The sequence below is a fragment of the Hibiscus syriacus genome, unplaced genomic scaffold (assembly GCF_006381635.1).
Source record: "Hibiscus syriacus cultivar Baekdansim isolate YM2019G1 unplaced genomic scaffold, ASM638163v2 tig00110443_pilon, whole genome shotgun sequence".
NCBI lineage: Eukaryota > Viridiplantae > Streptophyta > Magnoliopsida > Malvales > Malvaceae > Hibiscus > Hibiscus syriacus.
The window spans coordinates 314999-321056 of NW_024062739.1; the positions used below are offsets into that span (position 1 = coordinate 314999).

At 30.5% G+C, this 6058-nt stretch overlaps 1 pseudogene; it reads left to right on the forward strand.

Annotated features, from left to right (window-relative positions):
- Nucleotides 1-5271: 5271 nt before the first annotated feature.
- Nucleotides 5272-6058, forward strand: LOC120125769 (annotated as a pseudogene).

The window sequence follows — 6058 nt, forward strand, 5'->3', positions numbered from 1 at the left end:
GGAGCGATACCCCAAATCTCCATTTATAATAACTTAAAATCAAGTGAGATAAAAATATTAAGTTACCACTTCTTCTAAAAAAATTAACTTTGTATGGAATATTAATAATCGTTTTTTAAAATAGATATAAAAATATTGTTGTAGTAAAATAAAATTGATAAAACTATATTAACGTTAAGCATGAAAATATAATAGGATGATGGAATGTACCTCAAATGGTAGAGTGTTCGCTTTGCATGTGAGAAGTACCCCCACATCTCCACATTAGATTCTTATGTTGTATTGTCAATAGTTGTGTAGTCAATTTTTATGTTTACTTAAATTCAAAAATTTAATTGAATATTTTTTTTAAATATACTTTTGAAAACGTTAAATTATAATCATAAATGCAAGTGCTCGTATTTTTCTAGCAAAAAACGTGAATTAAATTTAATATAAACTATTATAGACGACATATCAGTATCTTAATTAAATTTGTTTTGTGTCGGTAACTATTCTTTTAAAGAATTGTAAATGAAATTATTGTATATATTTCAAAAGTTTATTCTTGGTAACAATCACCTCCATTTATAAAAAAGAAATTTATTTATTTATTTTCACTTTTTCATGTATTTACATAGCATAGACATTTTGAAAAGCTAAACTCCCACCCCAATGAAACGACGATCAAAATGCATTTTTTCAAATCAAAATCGAGCGCCTCATTTGCCTTGCTTCCCATGTGTTATATGATACTTGCCATAGGGTTCTGTTTTAGTTAGTATATATTTTATTGGCTAAATATATTTTGAGTGAAGATTAAGGACATAACATATCTGGATACATGTTTTGGAAAGATAAAATAACCTTTGGATAAGCCAAGAAACAAAATAAGGACATCTTTGATATTTACTTTAGATTAATTTTTCTAGAGGAAGAAGAGATTCCAAGATCAAAAGAAAATGTAGAAAAAATCATCTTGCATTAATAATGGAAAAGAAAATAAGATAATTTCTCTAACTATCTTACCATACAAAAGAGATATATATGATTGTTATGAACATGAAAATGTGTTGTATTGCATTCAACATAACAATATTCTAGTGTTAAACATGAAACCATATAATGTGAGGGTATGTAGCTCAAATGGTAGAGCGCTCGCTTAGAATGCTAGATGTATACCCCACATCTCCATTTATCATATCATGAATATGAAGTGAAACAAAAGTATTAAGTTGTCAATCTTTCTAAAAAATAAACTTTTTAAAATATAGTAATAATCATTGTTTTAAATAAATATAAAAAATAATGCTGTAGTAAAATAAAAATGATTAAGTATTTTAACGTTAAGCATGAAAGTTTAAAATAATGAGAGGATGTAGCTCAAATGGTAAAGCGTTCCCTTTGCATGTGAGAAATACGAGGATTGATACCCCACATCTCCATATTAGATTCTTCCAAGGTTGTATTTGTCAATCATTATGTATTTGACTTTTTATGTTTTCGTAGAATTAAACATTTAATTGAAATTTTTGTCTTTAAATAAACTTTTGACAACATTAAATTAAAATAATAAAAGCAAGTACTCTATTTTTTCTAGCAAAACACATGAAATAAATTTAAAATAAACTATTAAAGAAGATGTATTAGTATCTTAATTAAATTTGTTTTGTGACAATAAATATTCTTTTAAAGAATGATAAATGAAATTATTCTATATATTACAAAGTTTATTCTCGATAACAATCACCTCCTTTTCTACAAAATAATTTTATTTATATTCTATTTTTCATGTATTTTACATAGCATAGACATTCTAAAAACCTAAACTCCAATCCCAATGAACCGATGATCCAAATCCATGTTTTCAAGATCGAGGGTGTTCGAATGGATTTTTTTTATGGTCGACCAGTATGGCACAAAAATCAAGCTAATACTTTACTACCTCTTTATGCTTTATGGAACATGTGAATATTGGTAAATGCATGAATAAGATAATATTAGTCTCATATGTGTAGTTAATTAATTTCTACACTCGATCTGAATATGATAAAAATTCGATAAGTGATTATGTTTCAGATGACTTTTATAAGGAATTGATGGATTGTTAGAATTAAAATTACAAGTTATGTGTTTAGTGATAAAGGAATTAGCTTGGATCTGTAACATATAATTTATTTCATCAAAGGTACTTGGATGGGAAATTATTAGAATATTTCGATAGGGTAAAATTACGAAAATACCCTTATATTGTAAGATAACAAGAATTGTCCCTGGAAGTTGATTAATAACTCTGAAAGGATATATTGATCTGATAAAACTACAGATGTGCATAAGAAATGCTAGTTTGCTTAGAAAATTTGGATAACCGGGTTTTAACCTAATAAGGTTTATGTAAAATACTAGAAGTCCGTTAAGGAATCATTTCGAGATCAAAGAATATTCGGGAAAGCAATTAACCATTAGATCTCTAAAGTATAAATTATTTTCGTTAAGAGTTAATGCCAAAATTATCTGGTTAAGAAATTACGAAAATGCCCTTGAGAGGTAAAAATAGTCCAAGTTGACTCTGAATGAGAAAGTAACATGAGAATTTATTCTTAAATCAATAAATTACTGATTTAATGGTTGAGATCCTACTTTTGTATGGAAAATTCCTAATAATTCGTTAGTAATGTCTAAAAATGATTTTAACCTGGAAATCTCCGAGTTATGAGTAAATACTTGAAAAATAAATTATCGAGGGTGCTAATTTGTCAGAATTGTTTGAAAGAACTGGAAAAGATGATACGTTTGAATTAAATGATAAGATCAGATGGAAAGAAATGATTTAAATACATTGGATCTATAAAATGACCAAAGTACCCTTGTAATGGAATGACTCAAGAATATCACCAAGTTCAGAAATGAATAGATATCCTAAAGCTTTGAAAAGAATGGAAAAACATTTAGCACCAAAATAACCAAAATTCCCTTATGGTCTATACTAAGTAAATGTCTTAGATTAATTAAGAAATTCAAATAAACATGGATGTTGTACTTTTCTTTAATGTTATGAAACACAATTTAAGCCGGTCCAACATTGCTAGTGCTATATTAGTACTTGAATGGCATAGATACCACTTGAATGATAGTTCGTCTCCTCAAGTTTGGATTGATAATAATTATGGAAGTATTCAACTCAGCTCAAAGCTAGAGCGCATTCGATATTAAGAAGTGGATATTAGTGAGATAAATCAATAACGAATAACAAAATGATTTTAGTATATGACCAAAGTGAACTGAGCAGAAGTACAACATGTATCTGAAACTTAGAAGTGTCTGAATTACTCTAGAAAACTCTGAAGTAACCGAGATAGCATTAATTGTTAAATGAACCAAGGATCCTTAATGACGGAGAATTTAGTAAGTAATTGGATGAGTCTGGAAATACAATAAACTTGTATGATGTACAGTCCCTATGGTTATGAACTAAGAATCAAATACGTCATCAATTCCTGATATTGTAGTAATGTGGAAAGAAAATAAAGATTATAAGGATGCCTGCCTGTTCGATTCTTTAAGGTATATTTAGCGATGTTTCTAAAGATTATCTATGAATAAGATTTGTTGGTATTAAAGAGTAAATACCATGGAAGGGAAATGAATTAACTCGTTAATATACATTAGTTTTGGGAGTTATTCGATAGTTCGATCGATTGACATGGATGGTAAGTGCCCTGAATCTTCATTTCTCATTTATCAGTTCAAATTACTCCGGTCATACCTGAACTCTCTCTTGATGCATATGAAAACCTAGTGGGATTCTGAAGTATCAACCTTAAATGTCTGATTAGATCGGTTAGTAATTGATTCTCTTCAAGAGGACCTCGTTCCTGGGATCTGATCAAAAGTCATCAGTTTCATGTTATCTATGCTGATAACTGCAAAATGCCTCTGATAAGTACTGGGATTTCTCTGGTGTGTTCCTTATTTTTTTTAATAAATTGTTTTATTGTTTTAACATGAGGTGCACTGAAATCTATGGTTACTGTTTTATGGATGCACCGACTTAATGGTGATGGCTTATGGATTTGTATCACAGTATAAATTGTATCTTGGAGATACAGATTTGTATAGTACAACTCTGATCAAGCTGAAAACTTTTTATGGACCTAATGTGACTCTTAAGTAGGCTCTGCGGCCCTGAGATCATTCTTGGGTAGGCCCCGCAACCCTAAGATGTGTTCTTAGGTAGGCCCCTTGGCCCCGAACTTTCTTGGGTAGGCTCTCAGGCCCTAAGATGTTGCACTAGGTTAACTCTTTGTAAGATGGTTTTAAAATACGAGTTTAAAAAGCTCCACTACAGTATGGTTTATGGGATTTTACTGAACTATCATTTGATTAGTGTACCTATTATGATTTTTTCATACTGATGGAACACACTAGACATCCTATTCGACCTCAAGAAAATGTGACTGTATGAAAGGTTTCTTATGAACTGAGATTCATGGATTCTACTCGATGAACTACTAATGGAACCCCAGATTATTCTACAATTGGTATACGTTTGATTAAATAAGGAAATTAGGGCTTCCCATTTATTTGCATGTCATGTAGCATCATCTGGTAGTTCTGTATTACCGAGCTTTCCGAAGCTCAATCTATTACTCACCATTGCAAGTTAAAAGAATTGTATCAGTGCATCTATCGAATTCAGTAAGGGAGCTCTTCCGGCTTTGCTTGTAGAGTATGGTACATGTGATTAGGGGGCATGTATGTTGTATTTTGTTTTATATACGAGCCTAAAAAATTTGTTTTATTTCCAAATATAGTTAAAGTCTACTTTTGTATTTATAAATGATTTTATGAGTTTACATGTTCAATAAAAGTTTTAAATTTTATGCTATTTTACAATGGGATATGTTATCGCTCTGTGGGCCTATTCTCCTAACCAAGGTCGAATTGATTCCACAAGGATAAATTTTTTATGGTTATTATATTTGAATGAAGGAGAGTTCTTATGAGAATGTATACTCAGTTGGTTATGGATTAGTAGAGGGCATATATTTTTGTAAAAGCTACTTGAAGATATGAAAGAACTGATGGAAGTTTCATTTATGTAATTATGTGACATGAATGAATTTTGAGGAAGAAATTCTTTTAAGGAGGGGAGAATTGTCACACCCCAATATGGGGTTAGATTTCTTTCAAATTAAAATATACGAAATGATTTAAAGTTTGATTGGCAAATAATTGTATTATCATACTATTATTTTAGTAAACAAATTGAGGGCCACTTAAGTAAGGATAATGCAACCATGGTTGGAATCAATTGCTTTCAGCTTTCACTTTCGGCCAGCTTTTGCATCCACAAAAGACTTGGTATTATTTTTAGCTCATGCCAACTGGAAAGAAAAAAAACCAACTCATTAATAAAGGAACAGATAAATCCAAGAAAAGCTACGAGTGATGGGAATTAATTTCAAAAACCCATTTTCCAAATGTAGATAAATATTTTACAATGGACTCTTGCATCTGTACCATTGATTAAAGCCTTGCAACTTACTCTATCTTTCCTTTACTGGTATTCGTGCTTTTATCTTGAGCTATGCTTCCTGTGGATTCATTTGGAGGGTATATAACTAGAGTGATCTTTCAGACAGTTTCATTCATTTTATTTTTGTTCATCTTTCATGGCTACTGCATCACCTGCAAACTCCTTTCCATAACGGAGCTTCGAACTACTACTGCAATCATATGTGTATCTTACTCTACTCTTGTTGGCTACTGAGCTTTTGTGCCTTATTTCAAGGTTCTGTTACTGCTTAATTACATTATTTAATTCTATGTAATGTTTCAACATATATCACAAAATCTATTAGTGTTGCTATAACAATTGACTTATATTGAGGGTGAGGAGGTCCAACTAATGCGTGATGCTGTTTATATGAAGTACAGAATGTTAAAGAAATTTCAGAGTGCTATGCATATAGTAGCAGTGAAAGAAGAAAGGAAATAAGAAAAGTAAAGAGAGCACATGGGTTGTTTGAAAAAAATTAATAAAGGATGAAGGGTAAATCACAACATGGGTCATCCA